This window comes from Phasianus colchicus, chromosome 2, assembly GCF_987193195.1.
Source record: "Phasianus colchicus chromosome 2, bPhaCol1.hap1.1, whole genome shotgun sequence".
NCBI classification, from domain to species: domain Eukaryota; kingdom Metazoa; phylum Chordata; class Aves; order Galliformes; family Phasianidae; genus Phasianus; species Phasianus colchicus.
In genome coordinates, this window is record NC_143437.1 from 86961233 (window position 1) to 86986976 (window position 25744).

The 25744-nt window shown below is 42.3% G+C and overlaps 1 protein-coding gene across 1 annotated transcript in view; it reads left to right on the forward strand.

The window, feature by feature from the left end:
- Window positions 1–8548: 8548 nt before the first annotated feature.
- The window catches only part of COL21A1 (collagen type XXI alpha 1 chain), a 103387-nt gene continuing 86191 nt past the window's right edge, over window positions 8549–25744 (forward strand). The window contains exon 1 of the mRNA XM_031610899.2: window positions 8549–8627. The gene's annotated coding sequence lies outside the window, so the exon portion shown is untranslated. The remainder of the gene's footprint in view (window positions 8628–25744) is intronic.

Consider the following 25744-nt stretch of genomic DNA (forward strand, 5'->3'; position numbering starts at 1 on the left):
CCCAGCCCTAGTCCTTCCTCTCATCATGATAATGCAGAATTCATTTCAGAATCTTGATTGTGCCAATACAGTAAACCAACGTATATTTATTGGAGAGACAATGCAAAATTGCAGGCTGGTATGCAATCAAGTCATCAAACTTCTGTCCCTTGTAAAATAATCTTTTGCAGGGATGATTTAAAGAATATGGTGTGGTTGCTGACAGCAGAATTTAATAAATGTCTTGCATTGCTAGTTTCTATAGCATAAGTTCCAAGTGGTGTGATTAGTACAGCTCCTGTATTAAGCACAATTTCATTTACAACTTAAAATTGTATCTGTCTCACAGAATCACAGAATCACACAGAATCACAGAATGACCTGGGTTGGAGGGGACCTCAAGGATCATGTAGTTCCAACCCCCCTGCCTAGCAGGGCCACCAAACATACACCTTTACTAGATCAGGTTGCCCAGAGCCTCGTCCAACCTGGTCTTGAACACCTCCAAGGACGGGGCATCAACAACATCCCTGGGCAGCCTGTTCCAGGACCTAACCACCCTCCTAGTAAAAAACTTCCCCCTAACATCCAACCTAAATCTTCCCTCTTTTAACTTAAAACCATTTCCCCGTGTCCTGCTATTATCAGCCCTTATGAAGAGTTTACTCCCCTCCTGGGAGTAAGTTCCCTTCAGATATTGAAAGGCTGCAATGAGGTCGCCCCGCAACCTTCTCTTCTCCAGGCTGAACAAACCCAAATCCCTCAGCCTGTCCTCATAGGGGAGGTGCTCCAGCCCCCTGATCATCTTCGTGGCCCTCCTCTGGACCCTTTCCAAAATCTCCATGTCTTTTTTGTACTGAGGGCTCCACACCTGAACACAGTACTCCAGATGGGGCCTCACAAGAGCAGAGTAGAGAGGGACAATCACCTCCCTATCCCTGCTGACCACCCCTCTCCTGATGGAGCCCAGGATCCCATTTGCTTTCCGGGCTGCCAGAGCGCACTGCTGGCTCATGTTAAGTTTCTCATCTATCAGGACCCCTAGGTCTTTCTCTGCCGAGCTGCTCTCAAGGACAACTCCCCCCAGCCTGTACAGGTGCCTGGGGTTCTTCCGGCCCAAGTGCAAAACCTTGCACTTTGCCTTATTGAACCTCATTAGGTTCACCCGAGCCCAGCTTTCCAGCCTGTCAAGGTCCCTCTGAATGGCCTCCATTCCCTCCACCGTATCGACTGCACCACTCAGCTTGGTGTCATCAGCAAACTTGCTGAGGGTGCACTCCATTCCCTCATCGATGTCATTAATAAAGATGTTAAAGAGCACCGGTCCCAAGACAGACCCTTGAGGGACACCGCTCGTTACCGGCCTCCACCTGGACATAGAGCCATTGACCACCACCCTCTGTCTGCGGCCTTTCAACCAATTGCTTATCCATCTAGTTGTCCACCCGTCAAATCCACTTCCCTCCAGTTTGGAGATGAGGATGTGATGGGGGACCATGTCAAAGGCCTTGCTCAGGTCCAGGTAAATGACATCAGTTGCCTTCCCTTCGTCCACCAATGCCGTCACTCCATCATAGAAGGCCACAAGATTAGTTAAGCATGACCTTCCCCTGGTGAAGCCATGCTGGCTATCTAGGATCACGTGCTCGTTCTTTATGTGATCAAGCATATTGTCCAGGAGGATCTGTTCCATAATCTTCCCAGGCACGGAGGTGAGACTCACCGGCCTGTAGTTACCCGGGTCCTCCCTGCTCCCCTTCTTGTAAATGGGAGTGACGTGACCCTTCCTCCAATCGTCCGGGACCTTACCTGACAGCCACGACTTCTCAAATATGATGGAGAGCGGCTCAGCAACCACCTCAGCCAGCTCCTTCAGGACCCTGGGATGCACGCCATCTGGCCCCATAGACTTATACTCATTCAGTCTAAGGAGGCACTCTCGGACTTGCTCAACCCTTACAGTGGGGAGGGATTTACCTCCTTGGTCCCCACATAGAGGTGTGGGGGTGCAAGACTTAGGGACATGAAAAAGACTAGAATCCTGGCCACCAGTGAAGACCGAGGTGAAGAACTCATTCAGCACCTCAGCTTTCTCTTCATCTGTTGAAGCCATTTCTCCTTTTAAATTTACCAAAGTAGGTACGCCCGTTTTGGCCTGTCTCTTCTGGCCAATGTACCTGTAGAAGGTTTTCTTATTGTTTTTCACGTCCCTGGCCAAGTTCAGTTCTGCCTGCGCCTTGGCTTTCCTGATCCCACGTCTGCAAGTCCGGACGGCATCCCTGTATTCTTCCCAGGTGACACAGCCTTGTTTCCAGAGCTTGTACACCCCTTTCTTCACCCTCAGTTCTCTTAGCAGGTCCTTGCTGAGCCACGCCGGTTTTCTACCTCTCCTGCCCACTTTCTTAATCAGGGGAATGGAGACCTCTTGTGCTGCCAGGAGGGCATCCTTGAAGAGCAGCCAGCTCTCCTCAACGTCCTTATCTTTGAGGGCAGCGCGCCAGGGGATCTTGGCCAGCATTCCATTGAGTAGCTTGAAGTCTGCTCTTCTAAAGTTCAGCGTCCTGGTCCTGCTCTTTACCAGGCCCACATCGCTTGAGATCACAAACTCAACCAGGGCATGATCGCTGGAGCCTAGGCATCCTCCAACCTTGACGCCTTTGATGATCTCCTCAGCGTTGGTGAGCAGCAGGTCCAGCAACGCTTGACCTCTGGTCAGTCTGTCCAATACCTGAACCAGAAAGCTATCATCAATGGATTCCAAGAGCCTTCTGGAGCTCTTGCAGCTCGCCGTGTGGTTTTTCCAACAAATGTCCGGATGGTTGAAGTCCCCCACCAGGACAAGAGCCCGTGAGGCAGACGCCTCACGCATCTGGAGCAAGAAAGCCTCATCAGCAGCCTCCCCTTGGTCAGGTGGCCTGTAGTATACCCCTAATACCAGCTGACCTTTATTAGTCCCATCTCTAATCCTAACCCACAGGCTCTCAACCTGTTCTTGACTGTTTCTCATGGGGAGCTCCTCACAGTTTATCCAATCTCTGACATAGAGAGCAACTCCCCCACCCTTCCTACCTCTCCTATCTCTCCTAAAGAGTCTATAGCCGTCGATGGCAGTATCCCAATTGTGGGAGTCATCCCACCATGTTTCTGTGATAGCAACAATGTCATAACTTTCAGAATGCATCACAGTTTCCAGTTCCTCCTTCTTGTTACTCAGGCTTCGTGCATTAGTATAAAGGCACTTCAGCCGGGCTGTCCGTCTCACCACCTTCATAAGCGATCCAGGATCCGCTAGAACAGCAGCATCCCCAGCATCCCCCTGCCCTACTCCCTCCTTTTGCACTCTGCCATCATTGCCCACAGAGTTTGGTACAATCCCTCGAATGAACCGTTCAACCCCAGTAGCCTTTATTTTGCCCCCTTCCCCCTTCATTCCTAGTTTAAAGACCTGTCAATGAGTCCCGCTAATTCTTCAGCTAATACCCTCTTACCCCTCAGGGACAGGCTGCTTGCATCAGCAGCCATCATGCCAGGTGCAGTGTAGATTGCCCCATGGTCAAAAAAGCCGAAATTCTTGTGTCTGCACCAGCTCTTAAGCCATCTATTTAAGAGTTGGGTTTTTCGGATCCACCCTGTACCTTTTCCCGACACCACGGGCGTAGAAGAAAAGATCACCTGCACCCCAGCTCCTTCTAGTATTCGCCCCATTCCCCTGAAGTCTTTCTTGATGGACCTCAGGCTTTCCTTGCCAACTTCCTCGCTGCCAGCCTGAATTATTAAAAGTGGGTAGTAGTCTGAAGGCTGAATCAACCTAGAAATTTTCTTTGAAATGTCCCTGACCCGTGCCCCAGGAAGGCAGCACACTTCTCTGCGGGTGGGGTCGGGCCGGCATTTAGGGCCTTCTGTTCCTTGCAGAAGGGAGTCACCTACAACAATCACCCTTCTGTCCTTACGTGTAGAAGCAGTCTTGAGGCTTTGGGGTGACCGCTTCATCTGAGGCAACCTCGTGGGTGAATCTGTCTCCACACTCTCGCTAGTCTCCCCCTCAAGTTCCAGGGCCTCAAACCGGTTTCGCAGAGGCACCTGTGGAGCCGGGGATGGTCGGGATGGGGGATGCCCCTTCCGCCGAGCAGGCACCCGTTTCCACTCCTCCTCCCTTCTCAAATTGCTGCTGGGGGGAAGAGAGGACAGGGGGCTCGCTGCAGTGCTGCCAGCTGTCTGGTTCCCCTTTACCACCTGTTTGTGAGGTGACAGGGGCTGACATGCTCCATTAGGAGCCTCGGCTGTGTGCTGAGAACTTGAGGCTGAGAGGGACTGACACCACCAGTCAATCTCCCTCTCACACTCTTTTATAGTCCTCAGCCTCTCCACTTCCTCCTTCAGGTCAACTACGAGGCTGAGCAAGTAGTTCACCTGGTCGCAGCGAACACAATCACTGCCTCCCTCACCCAGCACTGCAAGGGCCAGGCTCTGGCACTCAGTACAACCAGAGACCTGCACACCAGCATCTCGGGTTGGGGGCTCAGTCTGAGTTTCCTCAGACATTTTGGCAGCAGCCTTCCTATAAGGCATGTGCAGGACCTCAGTCTGGGTCTCTGCAGTCTTCTTGGTTGCTGCCTCCCGTTTCTGAGAGATCGGGACCCTTGCCTGGGCCTCCTCAGTATTTCTGGCAGCAGTCTTTTGCCGGGGAGCACCCATGTCGAAGCAGTGAACATCATTAGGGTACAAGTATGATCCTATACAGTCTGAACTCTTATTAAATACTGTAATTCATAGGCAAGAATATGTGCATGAGAAGTCTAAGTACTCCTTATTCATTAAGTATCTGTTGAGATCAGCAGAAGTACTGGTCCAGTGAAAATTATTCATAATATGCAAATATAAATTCAGCTGGCGCAGCATCAACACTTATCTCTGAGCCTACTAGTTCCTGGCTGACTTCCTACTATATATTGGCTGATTGTGAGGCTGGATAGAAGTAAAGATATCATTGGCACACAAAGTTAAGGCTGGAAAAATCTGAAAACTAGAAATTAAGTTTGAGTTTGAAACTAGTAAAAAAATATCCTACAGCCTGAAATTACAATGATACCAGACTGGTCTGCGAGATAATGAAATATTGCTATTTTATGTGTGCTTACTACTAACAAGTGTAGAAGTTTATGTAAATCTCTCAAATTACATGACTTGAACACAGCATTACTTTGGAAACAGTCTAAACAGATACATTTCTTTTTAACTAATGCATAGGACAGTTGATGAATTCTAAAAGATGCTGTTTCATGAAACCAGCCTTTCACGCTCCACCACTTCCTGCATCCAGTTTATCCCACGCCAAAGGGTACAGGACCTGCACTGCTGCTCTGAGAGAAGGAAAAGGAGAATTTGTGGCTGATGAAATGGGTGTCGGGAGAACTGACCTTTGTAAGATTTCTACATGGATGAGTCATGTTACCCCCATTACTCACATCCTCAGGACTTTTCCCTACAAACACTAACATGCGCACCAATACACCGTGTCATTATTTTGAGTAAAGCCATTGGTGTGCAAGTAGTTACAGAAGTAGACTTATGCAATAAAGAACTGTACATTATGGTACATTTTATCTTTTCCTGAGATTTCAGTTAGAAAGGCAAAACTCTGTTTCTGTTTCTCTTGTAATATTCTATATTTTAAAACATCAACATAACTTTGTTAAAAATAGCAAAATTAAAGTTTTGCCTCAGTTAAGGAAGAATAAGAATGTGGTTCCTTTTTCCAGAGGAGAAACATAAACATGGAAAAATATGTTTTTGAATGTAGTTATCTTAATTTCAGTGACTAAAAGTTGACTCTAAAGTATATTTAGGCAACATGGGTTTGGGTCAATCTAATTCTTGAGAATTTCCACAAGGAAAGTTTTCTGTCGACATAGACTTGGCTACAGTACCATATTTGTAGAATAACCAGAAACTGAATTTGAAACCACAGAATCCTGACACAGAGAAAGACATTGAGAACTTTCACAGTGTGGGAGGAGGATGACACAATTTCTGATTGCCTGAAGCAAGATGGGAATGTAGCAGAGGCTTCAAAATGACTAATTTGTACACAATTCATGCTTAGATTTCAGCCTGGATTTTATTTCATTTCAATTTCATGTGACCCCATTGGGCATCAAATCTTTTTCAGTACTTTACGTAAGAATGTGTCTTTTTTCCCTCTTTGAATTCAGCATCTAGGCAAAAAATATCAAATATTATTGATGAATGATAAGCCGGAAATCACCATTTTCATAATTTAATGCTATGAGACTCTTAATGGTTGATAAAGCATCACAATGGCAAAACTATCAAATACTGGGAGCTATGTTCACATCCACTTTCATGTATAATTTACCTTCCTATACCATTTCATTAAGTCAAGAAAAAATGTCATTAGTGAAATCTGGGTTATCACCAATGGATTTCAGTCATATGATAGCTAATTGTGATTGCTAGGAAACAGGTTTGTTTAACAGCATAACATAAAGATTTGCAGATGACTGTTGTCTAAGGGCTCATGATATACTGGCATTGAGGGCAAGGTGGAAAACGTTCCTCGTGTTACTAGAAATGTTCTCTTCCTATGAGCAATGGCCCAGAGGTGCTACATATTGAAAAATACTGATTCAGTTAGATTTAAGTCCTCTTAGAGCTGATGTTTGCTATTATGTTCTCTATCCACAGAATACCTGTTGGTTTTCTTTCCTTTCTGAACTTTTTAAAAACTAAAATAGGTATTGTCTACACCATGACAGTTCACATGCAGGAACCTTTTAACATCTGTCTTCCAAAGGCTCTTATTCAAAATAAGAAAAAAATATATACACAAAATCCATGTGTTTCATTATGTGGGTATATATATATGTATATACATATGTATGAATAAGTTCAGAGACAGCAATCAAACCACGTCATCACAAATTGAGACACACAAGGGCTGCTCTGAAAGTAATTCCTCCCATTTTATTACATTAACCCACAACATGAGAGGCGGATGTTGGTGGTCTGGCAGAAGAGGTCTAATCTTTTTGCCAATATTCTGCTACATTTTGTTGGTGTGCGACAGCTGGCAGCAAAGAAGCAGTCTGTATTGTCTGTCTTGTCCAGAAAGATGTGGAACAGAATTCCTCCATGTCGAAAAAGTGGCATCCATTGACATTCACTGATGCATGCTGAACGTTTATGAAGACCAAACAGTGGATGTGAGCACAGTGAGGCAGTGGGTGGTGCTTTTCAGCAGTAGCAACAGCAATAGTGGCTCACCTCCATTGGTGCAGATTTTTATCTGTGGCATGCAGATTCATTGCTGCTGAAAATACACATCTAACAGTGTTGACTATGTTGAAAAATAGTGTTTAGTAGCTGAGAATTTGTTCTCTCAAATAGTATTACTGTTCTCTTTGTTGCAGTTTCCACAGGCATAAACAGGACGCATTGCTTTTGGAGTGACCTATGTACATTGCTTTGTTGGTGAGCCAATCAATTTTCCGAATTCTCAGTGAGAACGTGAAGCAAGGAACTGCTGTCAAAGAAATGCCAGAAGGCATTCACATGAAGAAATTCACATGTGTCTAAATGTTTTTCTGTCCCAGTGTTTTTCTGGGATAAGGTTTAGAACAAAAACTATCCTTTGCTTCTTTGTTGTGTTTGGATAGACAAACATCAGCAGTGTTGATATACATACATATATATATACAAATACACATACACATTTCATTTCTGTTTGCACTTAACAGGAAGGTGATAGCTCTATATCTATTTATATGGAGATGTTTGCTTGAACCTGTCTCTACGTATGAGTATATAACATGCTCAGTGTCTCATTAATTCACTGCTGCTATTCAGCACTCCTCAGAAGAAGTTACATGTCAGAGAACACCCGAGGTTACATGTGAACATAGATTTGTTTCCTGGCTGAACTATATGAACATATACGTACACAGGCATGCTACCTGTGGGGCTGAGCATGAAATGGAACGCAAGAGGTTGCGTCTGAACAGCAGGAAGCACTTCTGTAATGATGGTGCACTGGCACAGGATGCCCAGTGGCTGTGGAATCCTCTTCTTGGAGATCTTCAGAAGCCACCTGGACATGGCTGCTTTGAGATACTGAGGTACGGTTGGATTAGATGGCCCTGCGGCCCCTGCCAAGCTCTGCCATTCTGTGACTCTGTGAGTGGTCCAAACGGCAAGGGGGAAGGTGTGTGAGTAACACGCGCCAATAGTTTTGAAAGAGCAGAAAGTTTCTCATCTGAGCTCTATTACTGGTAGCGTACCACAGACTGTGAGAAACCAGCAGCGTGGTGATCCCTCCAGATCTCTGAGACAGCTTCCCTGCAGAAAGCCTGAAAGCACGTGTGCAACAGGAGCGGTGAGGTTGTGGCCGCGCAGCCAACTTCTCAGGTCAAGTATCTGCAACGAACGGCGCCATCACGGCGTTACCTGGCGCGGTGCCCCCGAACGCCCTGCGAGTCCCACGCACCATCCCCAGCCGCGCGGCCGCAGCTGCGGGGGGCGGGCGGGAGGCGGTGCTGCGGGCGGGGCGGGCGGGCCGGCGGCGCGGGGCCCGTGTTGCCGCCGAACTGGCGCGGGGCAGAGCGGCGTCGCAGCGAGCGGACCTGCCGCAGGTGGGGGAGCGCGGCCGGCCGAGGGCGCGCGGGTCAGCGGGGCGGATCCTTTCGGGCGGGAGAGGCGAGCGCGGCCGCGCTGCACGCCGAGGGGCTCCCCGCGCTGGGGCGGTGCTGGAGTCTGGGGGTGACGGGAGGGACGGCGCGGGGACGGGAGCGGGGCAGCGCCGTCCGGGCGGCAGGTGCAGCCGTCGGGGCGGCTCCACAGCTCGGGGATGGGGAGGGTGGAAGCCGGAAAGCCGTGTGTCCGAGATAATGATATTTGTGCCTTCTTTTTAACAGGGAGCTGTGAGCCCAGTGTGTCACAGATGTGTTGGGTTTTCTTGTTGATTTTCTACTTTTTGCAATACAGTTGCAGTGCGGCGGGTAGATTGTGCTGACTTGAAATGCTCGTTTTGTTGGCATGCGATGGAATCATTTATGTTATATCCTTCTGCGTCATATAGGAATCCACGTTACTCGGACACACGAGTGAAATGGATTGCTGGCATTATGTATCTGTGCTTAAGTAGTTTGTGGCATGGGAGTTCACACAGTATGGCAAGGAGCAGAGTAGAAGAGATTGCAGTAACTGCAATTATACCCTTTTCTGTACCTGGAAGGGAAAGTCTGCTTGGGAGGCCACTTGGGATGGCTGTCGTTCCATTGCTTAATGCTGAGATGTACTGGTACTCACTGTGCTGGAAGGATCTGCTCTCTAGTTCCAGGATTTCACAGGCTGGGAAACCAGTCCTCTAGTTGATTTGGAAAGGCTTCCAGCTCTCAGGCACCTGAGGAAGCATTTTGGGTTTATAATACATAGTAGTGAACTAAAGAATGAGTGCAGAATGTTTATTTGAAGTGCCTTCAAAACTGTGTTTTCATTAAGAAATGTAATTTTCAACCGTGAAGAGTCTGCTGGGATACAGCATATTGCAGATATGTGCAAAACACAATGTCCAAGCAGAAGGTGAAGTAGACTGGCAAAGTGGAGGTTCAACTCAGTCAGTTCTGCTGATCAGATTGTTTGTATTTAAAGAAAAATCAAGGCAAACATTATCCTGGGATGCTTAACTAGATTGTTCCAGGCGTATAAAGTCACTTTGTGGTAGTTGCACCTTCAGTGCCTGTGTCTGGTATCAGTACTGTATGTGATTTTGGACACTACAGTTCCAGCAGGCAATTAGCCAGGAGAAGAGTAATAAAGGTGATCCAAGATCTAGAAAACGTAACCTATGAGAAAGAAGTGAAAGAACTGCATTTTTATGGTGTAGGGAAACAAAGAGTGATGAAAGACATGATAACAATCTTCAGATGTGTAATTGGTTGCTGCAGAGTGGAGAGAAATAAACTGGTCTTAACATCAACTGGAGGTGCAGCAAGAATCAGCATGCTGAACTATAGCAAGAGAGATTAGGTTAAATGGCAGGGGAAGTCCTCTCTAATTGTGCAAGTAATTGAGCATTGGATTGTCCAGGTAGGGTATGGAACTTCCTTCACCAGAGATTTTAAGATCACATCTAACCTATCTAATAGTGTATTTCTGATAAATACTAAAAGCAAGAGTGACCATGGCAAGGGTTGGATGTTAGGAAAGGTTTCTTCTCAGAAGGAGTGATGAGGCACTAGAACAGGCTGTCCAGGGAGGTGGTAGAGTTGCTGTCTCTGGAGGTTTTCAAGAAGGGTGTAGATGTGGCACTGAAGGACATGGTCTAGAGCGACCACAGTCATGGGCTAATGGTTGGACTAGATGATCGTAGTGGTCATTTCAACCTTAATGACTCTATGATACTATGAAACATCTCATCTCTCCAGATCCCTTACAGCAGTCTAGGTTGTCTGAGGCTGCCAGAAGGTCAGCCTGTGAACTGGCACTCCTGGTGGCAGTTCTAAGTGGCAGCTTTGTAAGCTAAACATTGCTCAATAATCCACTTACTATATATATTTTACCAATATGCTTAATTATTACACTAGATTTTATGATCCTTTTTCCTTCTACTCAAACCACACTTACAGCTGAGGTCTAAGAACAGCGGTGGATGATCGCTAAAGAACATCTTGGTCTGGCACCATCACAACAGTAGATTGGCTTATTGGTGAATGTTAGGAAATTCGAGCTCAATTCCAGAGTACAGTTCTATAAATTGTATCACATTGCTCCCTTCAGGTCATTGGTAACACAAATATGTTTCTGGCAAGTCTATAAGGTAAAACTGCACTTTGGTTTATTTTGCCTCATTCTAGGCTATGATCATAATCTTGGAAATTACTTGCATTATAATTCAGTTTGCACACGTAGCTGGAAAGTATAGTTTGTCCTACTGGATTTTCTTGCCCAGTCCTGTTATCAGCCCAACTAATTACAGAAACAGCTAGCTGAAATGGACCTTCTCTTGGTGCTTTTCTTCCCTTACCTCCATTATGTTACTTTTTTTTTTTTTCCCCTTTTTGCTCAAGTTTTATGCTTTCATGGTGTTAATCTTTGTGTTATTACCCGCTTACATTTTAGTTACTGTCAAAAATCTGCTAAGTTCTTTGCTCCCCGTGTTGGCCTATGAAATGAAAAAGGAAAACCAGTCTTTTTTGAATATCTCCATTTTATAAGAGAAGGAGTGTGCATAAGACCTACCTTTTCTTTCAAGGTTTTTCGCTGCTTTGTGTCCTGTTGTTTTGTTCTTTGTGCTTTAGAGAGGTATTGAATAAAACAAATCTAATTTTTTCAGTGTCTCTTTATAAGACAGATCTTTTTTTTGTGCTCTTAGTCATCTGTATTATCAAGATGTCTTTGTTTCTGCTTTTTTATCTTCTCTGAGCTGGCATAACCAGAGCTAAACCTGATAATCCCATTGAAGACCCACTATTTATGAAGGTTTTACTGCTGTTTCCTGTTTTGCTGCTCTGTTTGCTTTCCATCATATCTATGCTGAGGGAGCAGCCTTTGGTGCTGGGTAGAATTAGTTCAGAATGCTCAAGGAGGTAAAAACACAGCTTACAAAATGCACTGTATGATTTCCTCTGAATCATCTCAAAGCACACATCAGGGCCAGGAGCAGAGAAGGGGCTCACAGGGAGCATCAGGCCCATCCCACTGCCCCACCAGCAGTAGGGCAAACGGGGACAGCCCCCAGCCCTACCCACTGGGCACTTACATTGAGGCCAAGCTGTGGGCCTGCAGCTGGGCCCAGCAGGGCAGTGCTGTGAGGAGCTGGAGACCAGCCCTGGTGCGGCCTTGCTTGGGGCAGGGGCTGTGAGCCCCATGACTGGCATGGGACCCTAGGTGTTAAGTTTGAGAGTGCCGTGAGGGCAATGAAAAAATTTCAGAGCTTCACTGATTCAATTTTTGTGTTGGAAATGTGTGATATCTACCCATTAGCACTGTATCCAAAGGTGGGGACTTTCAGGAGCCGGTGGACTGGGAGGCAATGTTACAATATGTCCTAGTGTGATAACTGCAAGGAGAAAGCTTGAGCACTTACATTTGCCCATTAAACAAAAACCCCTATAAATGTTTTATGCAATATTAAGCTGTGGTTCAGCAATGCGCTGGCTTGGTGGCTTGTGGAATGTGATGTTCCCTGTGTATCCCCTTCTAGGGAGGACCCAGTGCATCTCCTTGAGCAACGTACTGTAGCCTTTGAGTGGCCAACTCTGCCACTCACCAGTGAAATTTAAGGACAAATGGAAAATTAGGGAGGTTGATACACTGTGACCATACATACTGCTTTGTTAAATTAAAATAAATAAATAAATAAATCAAGTCTTGACCTTTCTTCCCTGCCCATGAGTGCAAAAATAGGCTGAGCCCTACTGTATGTTGCTTCATTTAAAAATGGACTGGCCATGGAAAAAAGCAGTAGGAGAAAATCAGTGCTGACGTAGACAAAATGACCTAAAAGGCTTTTTTCCTTTCTTTAGTTTCCATGGTACTGGGGTACTGTGAAATTTGTAAAAGAAACTTAATTCTGTATTGTCTGTAATCTGCACAGACATTGTTTTACAGCAGTGCTGATTGATTTAGCTTTCCAGGGCAGATGTCAGGCATGCGAGTAGTGATTAACAGCAGATAGAAACCAGGGAGATGAGCAGTGTTGATCACACTGAATAATATTGTGAATGAAAATAGGAGTACAAAGTAAATACATGTCAACCTTTTGGAATTTTATGTGATTTATATCGTTTCAATGTTGGATTGAGTAATTGGTCTTTTTATCAGTGTGCTTTATGCTGTAATAAAATGGGGTTTAAATAGTGAGAAGTTAATAGCTGCTCTAAGTGAAACACATAGACCCTGAAATTAGATGCATTCTTTCTAGCAAAGAACATGCAAAAATTGCAGAGAAGTTTGTTTGCACTTGGTGAGATGAAAAATTAAACTATCTTTCATGCCAGTGAGAGATTTCCATTTCTTCTTGAGTTTTCTGTCAGTTCAAAGTGAGCCTTTAAAGAATGCTGCATTAGCACATAGGAAATCTAAATTTCCTCCTTGTATATTAGTAATTTAAGGCCTGTTAATAATTTAGACTTTTATATTTCAAGACTTTCTCCCTCCCATGATTTGTTCCAGTAGCTTGATCTGAAGCTCTGGTTTGAGGCACGAGGCACTGTACTAATAACAAAGGGAAGTTGCACGTTTCTCAGCAGTGTCAACCGAAATAAATAATGGTGGGGCAAAATGAATGGGTTCTGGAGATTGTAGGGGGAAGAGAAGTAGAGGCTGGGAAAACCTGCCACTCTTTGGAGCAGGAGGGGTTGAAAGGCAGCTGGAAGAGCCATGGGGCTTTGGATGTGGGACTGGGGAGGAAGAGTCTTCTGGGAGCTGGCACAGTAACAGGTGTGAGGAGGGCTCAGAGGATTTTTAGGAAGGTTTGGGGGAGTTTTTTGAGAGTAGAATCTCTCGTTTTCTCACATTTTTCACCCAGGTCAGCCTTTCTCATTGTTTTCTCCTGCGCTGTCTCATGTTCTGGGTACTTCTCATTGCTTTTGTAGGTCTGCATGGAATAGATAAAATGTACCAACTGTAGTGGATTACTTGCTAATGCATGTGCATATTTGTTCAAACCTATGAAAGATTCTGAACAAAAAAGTGAGTGTTGGGTTTTCATATGTTTTCATTAAGGAGTTATGATTTCCTAGGATGACTCTGAATGTCTCTGTCTGAGTATGGATCACTGATGGCTGAAACACTTGCAACATACTGCATATTTGCTGCTGTAACAAAACTTACAGGAGTTTTAAAGAAGATATAATCTGTGGAACACACTAGAAATGTATATTTACCCAAGCTGTCTTTGAAAGGGAGACACAGTTGCTGGTATAGTGTTCCAACTACTGTGGTTGGAGTGTACATTAACACTGAAATTTGGTTATCTCAGAATGTTTTTGTATATTTTAGAAAGTATGTAAAATAACCAAACCTCAACATTTTCAGTGTTTAGTACAATTTATCAAACTTACAATAGTGAATTGCGTTATTCAAGTTGTCTTTATTCTTTCCCCCTTTCTCTTGTCTAAATCTTTGGACCCATGGTAATGATAGAACATGTTTTAACTTGCCTGAGCTCATTTATATCCTACATCAACAGAAAACTGAAACAAAACAAAACAAAACCAAAAAAACAACACCCAAATTCCAGTGTGAGAGTAAGCCAATAATTTTTAAAGCATGCCAGCTTGTATTTTCCACGTTATTTTATAACAGTATGTACTTTCTTCATTAAGTAGAGTTAATGATTTCCAAAAGTTTTATTTTTAGTCAAAACAGTTGCAGCATTTTTATTTTGTATTTGTTGAGCCCACTTAAGGTAATTTAAAGACATCTAAGAGAAGAATGCTGCAGTTGCTGTTATAGTGCAGTACCTATAGGTTCAGCCTTTGACAGAGACTTGCCATCTCTCAGTTACCAAGAATACCTTGTGCTTATGTTCATTGCAGAAGTAGTAGGATATATTAAAATACCAGATCATTGAGCTCAGTGTAAAGTCTTGTGGCATAACCCTTGTTTCACTAAAGTACACGAAACTGTGAAGTTTTGCCAAACTAGCTGGGGAACTGTGAAGGATGGACGATGCAAAGCTATGATGAGCCTTCTGGACTATGAGTGTTATCTGTACATTAGAAGGAAGATGTACATAGTGGTTCATTAGGTCTTTTCCTGATGTTCTTGACGTACAATGTTCATATTATAGAAAAGTACATATTGCCTTTAGTATCTGCAAGTAATATCTGTTTTCTTAGTCTTTTAACCACGTAGATGGCTGTCTTTGGAGCTCTGGCATAGATAGACTCTATTAGACAGCAGTCTACATGTGTTAAAATGAACAGCTCATCCTTTAATTGCAGCTTTCTTTGACCAGTTCAGCATGTTCCTACCTCTTGCACTTGGGATCTGACCCTGATTTTCTTCCATTTCCTCTCTCCTCATTGCAAGTAGACAGAATCAGATTCCCAGCTTAAAAAAAAAAAAAACAACAAAAACAGGCGAGAGAGGAGAAAATAAACACTGTAACTACAGTGCCATTGTGGTGAAGAGGAGGAAGGCACATCTGTGCAATAATTTAAAGGGTGGGTGATTTTCTGCAAAATATGACTTGAAGTTGGAAGAAATGAGTGTGGACCACTGCTGCATTGTTAGGGTCATGGACTCATTCCTTTCTCAGCTGCAGAAAGTTTTTCAAAGCAAAAAAATCACTCTGTGGGAAGTTGCTCTCTGAGATTAGAATTTATGTCCAAGTAAAAAACCCAGGGGAAAGTTGTCATACTGCTTTTCCATTTAATTGGGGCATTAGTTGTTTATGGGAGGTGGACACGGGAGTCTCCATTTCTTAAAATCTTAGCCTTGATAGCAGGTGATTACAAGATAAAACAGATCACTTTTGATAGAATATAAACAGAACCAAAGTGAATGTCAGTATTTTTGGAAAACAGAACTCCTTACCAAGTGGAAGAGTTTCTGCAAAGTTAACAGATTTTGTTTAAAAGGCTTCTATTTGGAGAGAGAAGATCAGTGCAGGCAAAAGTGAAGGAAGTTTTGAGATACACCACAATGGTTATCTTATGAAATAGAACTCTGTGGAAGAGTACAGCCAAGAAAACTGTAGCTAAATAAAGGGTTCCTCATTTCACAGCAAATTAAAACAAAGGAAACTTTAGGTGGAAATACAAAAATTAAAAGGTTTTACATGCCAAAGGTGTTATATGTTTCTTACTGAAAGGAAATAAAAACTTCCACCTTCTAAAAAGGAGTCTTTTTTTGTACTTCAGAAACTCTGTCACATGCAGAGAAAGCAAGGATTGAGTGGCAACTCTAAGCAAGCCAACAAAATAAACAAAAGGGCATTTTGAAGTACTATGGCTGGAAGTTGACGGAAAAAGAAGAATGGGGAAGTAATGGCAGTTGGAGACTTGGAGAAGATTCTTCATATCCCTGAAAAGTAAAATTGAGAATCTTCCAGGTAGAATTGCACAAATCATGGAAAAATCACTGATGATAAGGTGTATTGAAATGCTGGCAGGTAATTAAACTGAAAAATGCACTTCTGAAATGTAATGGAAGATAAAATGATAAAGGAATTTTTTTGCTTCTGTGAGGAAGAATGAGGGGTGGGGAAGGGGAGGCAGATTTGCTGAATAGGATATGGATTTTTTTTTTTTTTTTGAGTCCTAGACAATGGAGTTTTATGTTTGTTATTCCCTGATGAATTTGCAATGAAGAGAAAGGAATGTAATTGTATGCCCCTGTGATTAAGTCCATTTGCTGTGCAGAGAGGCCCACGTGGCCATGGTGTGCTTCTGACTCAGCTGAAATGAACATTGACAACTTTTGCCAAAAAGGAGAGGGAAGCTAGGATGCAGAGGATTTCATTAAGAAGCTCAAAAGAGAGGACAGCTGTACCTAATTTTCAGAAGCACATAGTTGTCTTTGAGGAAGCCAAGCAGTACCAAGAAAAAAAGCTTAATTTTGATTTCCTGAAGAGTAAAGGAATTCCATTTATTTGATCGCTTTCTGCGATTTTCAGATCGGGATTTAAATAAGAGATCTGCTCTCAAAAGTGATATTTCTAGCCAAGGAGAATTTCATTTTTTGCATATGCCTGGGTAATTTACACTAAATAATCTCTGTTGTTAATGAGTAGTTTGTCCTCTTACGCTACCTGGTAGTAGCAAGAAGGCTTCAATAAGGCTGCTGTGGGAGCTGTCCATTCCCAAACCTTTTACTTATGGAAGTTTGGGTACTTTGCAAAGATGGGATTCTCTCTTCTCCTCAAGACTTGACCTCATGTACTTCTGGGTTTGTTTCCTGCTTCATTTGATAGGATTTTTAGATAGAACTATAGTATATATATCTATATATATCTTCTATTCCTCCAGAAGTATTTATAGGATATCTTTGAAAAAGTTTCCTCAAAGGCATCTGGATACAAAGAAATCTTGCTCAAAAATTAGAATTTCAAAAATGCTGTTTCATGGTTATTTTGCCTGCGTGATACCACGCTGTGTGGTGCAGCTGACCCACTGGAAGGAAGGGGTGCTGTCTAGAGGGACCCTGATGGGCCATGGTTGTGGGCCTCTGTGAAGCTCAAGGCCAGGTGGGTTAGGGCAATCCTAATGATGTATGATGCATGATATTTAACTCAAGTTAAATTTAGCTTCTCTGTTTTGATGTACAGAATTTACTGCAGAACGTCTGCATTCTGCATCACTGGTATGTTCTGGTTGACTTTAAATATGTTGCCCTCAGGTATAGAACTAAGTCTTGATTGTATAATTTCCTGAAGACCTAAGGACTTAGATGTATAACTACAACCTAAGTCCACCATTTAAATGCCAGAGAGATTCTTGCTTCTACTCAACCGCAGAGTTAAACTTAAGCATAATGACTTTGGTTATGTCGGTAAAAATTCCTGCACACCTACATGTCTGATGGTAGGCATGCCTAGACTGTCCTAGAATGCATAGCATGGTAGCTACTTATCAGACGTCTGATTCCTAGAAAGATTTACAAGGCAGAAATTCTTCCGTCTCACCTGTTGATCTTGATCTAGCAGGACATATTTTTATGTTTTTGGAACAATGTCCAGGAATAGTAAGGTGTGGGCTTTTTTTTTTTTTTTTTTTAATGCCATGTGGTTAGAGTATTAGTCAAGATAGAGAAGACCTGGGTTTAGTTCCTTTCCTCAATCTGAAACAGTTTGAACAGTTTATCTTGTTACTGGTAAATGTTTAAATGGTGAGCTTCTGATTAGAGGTGGCATGGAAGAAGAGAACGGAGAGAGTTGGTGAAAGTATGAGTGATATTGTGTGTTTCAAGACCTCTTCTTTGCCAGCACTGCAGAGAGCCGTAAGCATAGGGTAAAGTGTTTTCAGTTTTCAAAGTGGCCCTTGGGTGCATAACCAACACGCACCAACATCGGAGAAGTCTGATTAATTTTAGGTATTAGGCCTCTTAAAATAAGCCATGTCACTCAGTAAGCATTTGCTGTTTACACTGGACCAAAATAAATTGTGTCTATGTACGGTAGAGATGAAAGCTAGACTAAGTGTGATTTATTCCATTAAGGGTGATGGCAAACATAGGGTGGAGGCTGCTGTATTAGGAACAAGCTTGCAAAAGTAAAACACATGGATGCATTGCTCATACTGCTTCAAACAGTAGCAATAGTAGAACACCTAGTAGCTTCTTTATGATTTTCCTGTTCTATATAGCTCTTTATGGAACCGTATAAGTGTTTCTCTTGGACACAGTCAGTGATGCTCTGTGACATGGCTGGACAGCAAAGTCTGTGCCTGATTTCACACTGCCTTTCACAACTAGGAGATTGTGTTCTGCAGGGTGTTTCAATACCTATTAATAGTAACCTCCTAATATCATGAGAATATTAGAGCAGTGTGTTGTAGAAATGAAGCTTTAGTATTTTTTAAACTGTCTTTTTAATTCATGTTAAGTCCACTAAACTTTGTCTATGAATTGAATTTCATATACCATAGAGCATGTTTAGAAATTCTTTCCCTGGATCCATTGTGATCTCTGTTTGTGCATGTTGGCTAACAAATTATTTATTGCTATCTCTTGGATAAGTTGGGTGTAGAACTTTCTCTTTTTGCTTCTTTTTTTGTATTTTGTATTTGTTTAATGCTTGGTGATGCTGCTGGATTACTATATGTAACAGTTCATGAATCCAACAATTTTAAAGATAATAGATATTTTCTAATACCAACATAGAAATAATTATAAATCCTCTTCATCTTGGAGAGCAAACAGAAAACAAGTAATTTTTTTGTTAGCGTTGGATGACATCAAAGCAGGCATTGAACTTTGAATCTGGGAATTTTGTACTGTGAAAGGCACTAGCAGCACCTCCTCTTGTAACTACTTACTAGTAATGCATTTAAACTACAATTTTCTGCTTATTGTAGGAAATACAAATTGGAACCGACATTTGACAGATGAATTTATCTCCACAAGTCTCCACAATGAAAGTGCTTTTGTCCAGCTGTTATAATCCTCAGTTTTAAGAGCCAGAATCAGCCCTGTGAACGTTGTTTGCTCTGAAAGACTGTGAGAGTTTGTGTTCTTGCAGAGCAGTGAGAACACAAAATATATCAGCATTCTCCATACAATATACATTCAGCATTTTCTGTTTGTTTTTTTTTTCTTTTCCTTTTTTCTAGATGCACCAGTCTGACATTTAACAAAAAATAGCAAGTCCTTCCAAACTTGAAAAAAAAACAAACCTCAGAAATATGTTTGAAAATGCATCTGGCATCTTTAGAAATGTCAAATTTCTGGCATGCATAATAACATTGTGTTCCTTTCACTTTTTTTGGAAACCCATATATTAGAATCCATAAAAATAAAACACCTGCTTTCTTAACTTCTGGGTTCTCTCTGAATTAATACAAATGATAGTACAAGAGAACATGACCTGTAATTTGTTCAGACCTTCCCAAAAGCATTGATATGCTATGGAAGCAACTGTCGTAGGTTCTAGCAAATGGGCCATGTTGTTTTACTCTTTCTTTTGGAACCTGCTTTGGTGGCGTGGACTCTGCAGAAAATATGCTACAAGCGTTTTGTATGTTTTGTAATGTGTGATTGATTAGTAAAAAATCATCTGCAGTGGAATGTTTTTAAAAGCATGTCTAAAGCTGGAGTATTGGTGGTAGATGGATGGTTGGACTGGATGATCTCAGGAGTCTATTCTAACCTTGGTGATTCTATGGAGAGTGAGGCATGCTATTTGCATTGCTGAGTGCAGTGTTGTGGGAAGAATAGGTTGATATTTTAATCATTCTGTGTATAAAGACTTATCCAATGATGGGAAATGCAGTCTCTCACAAACTGCTCGATTTAGATAATTAAAGTTAGCTAAAATCTAAATTTAAAGACTTAAGGTGGCTTTTTAACTGTATTCTAATAGCTTCTAATGTGGAATGGTTTGTCTGTGAAGGCATCAGAGGTCATTGCCTAAGCTAGGTAGAAAAGCAGATGTAGTATCAAACCTACAGTCTGTTTTCTTCTCTCTTCCTTTCATCTTAGGGGAGATTATTGAAGTTGCACAGCTGTGCACATCACTGTGTGTATAAAAATTTATCGTTAAAAGAAGCATGGCCAGCAAGTAAAGGAGGTCTGGGGCACCCAGCATTAAAAAAAAAATAAATAAATAAATGGAGTGTTGGAGTGTGTCCAGGGGAGAGCCACAGAGATGATCAGAGGTCTGAAGCACTTCTCTCTCCTATGAAAGCAAGCTGAGAGAGTTGGGGTTGTTCAGCCTGGAGGAGAGAAGGCACCAGGGAGATATTATCGCAGCCTTCCATTACCTAAAAGGGGTCTAGAAGAAAGCTGGAGAGAAATACCTCATCAAGGTTTGTAGTGACAGCACAAACTGAAAAAAGTTGGATTTAGTTTAGATATAAGGAATAAATTCATCGCTGTGACAGTGGTGATGCACTGGATGGGGCTTTGGGCAGCCTGTTCTAGTGGGAGGTGTCCTGCCCATCGCAGGTGATCTTTGAAAGCCCTTCCTAACCAAAACTATTAATTGATTCTATATTTGTACTTTTAAGCATCATCTTGTTTAGCTTGGTTTAGTGTGAGAACAGCAGTGTGCTGTGAACTGTGAACACAACGTTGTTTGAAGATGGATGCTGGGATCAAGACTAATTTCTGAGACTGGAAAAAAAGTCAGAGCACTGTGCTTTTCCAGTAGTACTTATTTTGCTTATTTATCCTGTTAGTACAAATGGGTTCATTCTTCGTAGTATGAAATAAAGGAGTGAAAATTATCCTGGAAAGCCAAGAGATATAATTCTCAGGTAATCCGTTAAATTCTTTTTTCCTTGCTACAATCTGTTCTGCTCTGTGTTACTTAGAAGTGCCATTGAGAGCTCTGGGCGGAAATAAGAATTTATTCCCATGATTCTGGTAGTGAGAGCCTGTCTGAAGTACAACTTTATTATTAACAAATTCTAAGTTCTGCTTAATGGCAAAGAGAAGCAGCAGGCAGAACTGTTCTGTTCTTTTGAACAGAAAAGGTGCAAGTAGAATGGTATGAAAGAGGCAGAATAGGAAAGTCTTCAGCTAGTTACAGTATGTTATAATATTGTGAAACATATAATCTGTCTGAGTTTCTGAGGAAGCATGCTTAATATTATTATTGTTTAGAAGAGAAGTCCCTTGCTGACACCTCTGCAGATGACAGATGCTCACGACTGTTTGGGATCACTGCTGAATGTAGTAGTAAATTTCATCCCTGGGTCCTCGATGACTCTCCAACCCATATGTTGAATATTGCTTCATAGTTGTAGAGTGGGAGGAAAGAATTTGCCTTCTTCCCATGTGCTGTAGCCTGGAAAGACTGAACAGGATGCTGCCTGCCACCCCCTCTCCATCCTTGCAGTGCCAGCTTGTAGGGAGTTGTCTGTAGCAGCTGAGGAAGAACTTTCTGCAATTTTGAACACCGAAGTTTCAGAGAATTTCCAAGTGCGTAAGAAACTTGTGTGAATCTGAATGTTGTTGCTGTTGTAAAAATAGACACCTCTGACTTGAGGTTAGGTCTTCTTTCAGTTTCCTGTGGGTTAGGAAACGTACTTCTCTCGTAATATTAAATCCTGACCAGTGAATGTCTGAAGATTAAGCAAGTGGCCAGTAGCATAGATTGTCTGGAGTGAGAGAAAAAGGGAAGCAAAGATATTAAAAATGAATGGTTATAGCAGTATTATAGGGTTCAGAGGCTTTTTCATAAAGAGAGGTAGTACTTGTGAAGCTCCTAGGTTAGTAGTGGGGATTCGCTCCCTTGCATCCACAAGGGACGGATTATAAAACAGCAGTGCAGTAACTAAGCAGTTGTGATGCAGATATGGAACTATGTATACAAGTAGGAAGTATCACATGAGAAAAATCTAGCATAAAGATAAGTAAAGAACATTTTTAACACGTAAATACAAGCACTGACCTTTCAACATCAGAAGGGAAGAGATGGAAATACTCATGAAGGGGGGAAAGCCATACCATTACTCGTTAAAAAATTGTAAGCAATAAAAAGCCATTTTGGAAGTTGGGAGGTACAGGGTGGTGTTGTAGTATAGGGTGTTCTCTAAATAGCTAAACTTTCTTTCCTGGTTACTCATCTCTCTCTCTGTAGCTCTTGGTGCCAATTGAAGTCAAATATGAGGGGTGGCATGCTGCTACTAGAGCTCTGTTCTGTCCTGGGCAGCAGGATGGCAGGGCTGTCTTGGCCTGCTTTACTCACCCTGTTCCATCTCTTCCTGTTTGCTCTTCATCGTACTATACTCTTATCTTCACAGGCTTTGTCTTAAAGCCAATTATCTCAGGAAGGCAAATGGCCTGGAGAAGAGCATTATGCCTCATGAATGGGGGGCTCTGTACCTAAAGAGCAAATCCCTAGAAGTTGCACTTGTGAGTGAGAAGGAGGGTTCCTGGAAGGTGATTCAGAGACTCAGAAATGTGGAAGTTGGAAGTAGCCTCCTGTGATTCTGTAGTCTAGCCATGCTCAAAGCAGACACACTTAGTGTAGTGTGGTTTGGGCCTTGTAAAGACCAAGTTTGAATAACCCCGAGGATGGAGATTTCGGTGCCTCTACTAGTCCCTTACATATCCAATTGGCATTTTTTATTTTCCAGCATGTACCCATTTTCACTCAACTTTCCAGTGTGGCTGTAAGGAGAGACTCCTTCTTTCTCCTCTATGCCTTCTTTTGCAGACTGCACTAAGATGTCCTCTCAGCTTTACCTGCATTTAGAGAGGGGGCTAAGGAGAGAAGAAGAGACCTCGCTTTTATTCCTGCCTCCCAGTTATAGGTTGCCTAGTAATGTGGTTGATGCCCCATCCCTAGGGACTTTCAAGGCAAGGCTGGGTAAGGCCCTGGGTAACCTGATCTAGCTGTGGTGTCTCTTTTCATTGCAGGGGAGTTGGACTAGATGGCCTTCAGAGGTCCCTTCCACCTATAAGGATTCTATGATTCTCTGAGTTAGCTTCCCACAACCTCAGAACAATATTTCCAGGGCTCCATGCAGCTTCCCCATCCTGCTTCCCTGTTCCTGGAGTCAACTTGAGTCTTCCCAGATAACTTAGCTTCCTACCAGTTTTCTCTTCATGACTTGAAGCCATGCTGCATTTCACCCTCTGCTTTCATCCTACACTGCCTCAATTTCTTCAGCAAAGGGCATTCTTAAATAATTAGAAACAGGTTGAGTAGCAGACAGTTAAGGGATACCCATGAGCAGCAGTGCTTTTGAGATCTTGAATAATTGTTCTTTGTCAGAGATTTATTCTTTGTAGGTTACTTCAGATATTACTTTTTTCCTCTCACTATTGAGAAGATAATTGCCTCAATATGTGCTGTTGCTACAATGCTGGGGCAAAATAAACCAGTATGTTTGGATGCGTGAAGTATAAATCTTTTGAATAGAAATGGAATGATTCTGAGAGTTTACAATAGCTAGTGTGTGCCCTGTTCTATGTCAGTGCTTCAAAAATAAGATGTCAAAAACAAAGTTCAGAGGAAAGTCACAAAAATGAGAGGGGATTTGAAAAACAAGTATTGCAGTGTGAAACTTATGAAGGTGAAGTATATGAAGGGCAGGACTGGATGGTGGCTTGGATTGTGTGTATATGTAGATAAAGTGAAGCAGGGGAGACCTTGTAGTTTTGATAAGAAAATCATAAACAGAACCGGTGGCTGGGGATTCTGGCAAATTCAGCTTTGAAATACACTGCAATTTCTTGAAAGCATCAGAAATATGGTGCAGTGTCTTAAAAGTGAGGGTAGTTCAACAGCAGAAAAGATTTAGGGGAGTGAAAGAAGGAGGGTCATTAAAACAAGAATAGATATTTTTCTAAAAAATGTTTTTTTTAATAGTAAATGCATTTCTTGTAAATATTCTGTGGCTTTATGCGTGCGGGGGTTAAACTTGATGATAAAAATATCCCGGGTGATTCTTTCTCTTCCCAAGGTCACACAATGACTTTGGCAAAGATGATGAACTTTCACTTAACTGTATGGTTGTTAAAATAGCATTTCTCTTTCAAATGTGTGTGCTTTCATGTATAACTTAGAACAGCTTCTTGTTCAGGCACCCACTGGGGGGACCGGGAAAAAAATATGCATTTGCTATGTCAGAAAGTGATTTACAGCAGCTAGGGTGAAGTTTTCATGCCTTGTTTTGAATATTTTTTTCTTAATGCTATTTAAATCAGTGAAACAAAGCTGAAAGCAAAGGGTGATACACAAGAATTTCCTGGGATGGGGTTTATCCAGAGACACTGGTTAAATAAAGCTGGACGGCAGTGGCCATCTCCCAGTCTGCACCTTTGCTAAACGTTCGTGTGCATTGCCCGTTCACTGTTTATTCAACTGTGCGGCTTCTGTGTCCTTACTTGCCTCGTGAACTGAAGGAAGGATCTATGTTATGGAGTGGGGAGGAATTTTATACTTTATAAATGTAATCTAAATAATTATCTTTGCATAACAGGCTGTAAAAGTAATTACATTTTAGAGAAAGTGAGCTTGAATATTTACTGGATCATCCTTAGTCTTTTTGCAGGTGATAGCAGCTGAGCAGATAAATCTTGCATGGTTTTAATCTCTGCCTTGGGTCATTGCATATCTGGACCTAAAAGAGTTTATTAAAGTCCCAAATTTAGGAAATAGTTGAAAGAGTAAATATTTATGTAGTAAAGATATTTTGCTCTTTGAGCATGAATGTGCTAAATTTGTTTTCTTCCCTCAGAAAGCTATCTTAAATGTTCAGAGTCTGATTTAGCTCCACTGAAGAGAACTGGAATTAAGTTTTTTGATAGTTCAAGGCCTCAGTTCCTCTAGAATCGCTACTATTTCTATTCCTGCAGCAATCACAGCCTACTTTTGAAAAAGAAAAGGGCTATAGGGAAAAAAATAAAAAACAATACCCTCAACCACTATATTTTAAAGAACAGAACTAGAAAGCCTTTAATTTTTTTCTGTTTGTTTAGCTCATATGATTCCCCTTGGTTTGATACCAGTGAGTGTATATATAAAATAATAATATAATACATTGGCAAAATTTTAAGATATAATCAAATATTTCCAAGATACTTTCTTTTATGCAGTCAAAAGCTGTCTGTACTAAGTTCAGTGGAATGAAAAGACCCCCAAAGACAAAGATGTTAACAGGGGCTTTCACTGTTTAGCAGAACTCCTTAGTCACGGCTTGAAGTGGTGATTGAGCACCTGGTGGGAAGGCAGGGCCAACCCAGGGGAGCTCAGGTGCATGCAGTGCTGCTGAGTGACCAGAAGGGGTGGAGCCAGGATCCACCTCTTCCCAGACCTCACTTAAGGGTTGGCAGTGGAGGTAAGGGTACTTTGCTGGAGATCTCTGTCTATCTGAGGCCTTCTGAAGGTAAGCAGCTTCTTTCCTTTATTTCTGTGCCTGTTGTATTTGAGCAAACGCCCTCTTGCTGCAGTTTAGAACCTTGCTACTCTGCTGTCACTGCTCTATTTTCAATCCCATTACAACTGTATAGCACAAAACAATAAAAACAGGTTCTAAAGCTTTAGCAGAAGCTTTAACCAGTTTTTCCCATGGCTATAGACTACTGTTAATTAAAAAAGGAAACAGTAGTCTGTTTTATCTCCAACTGA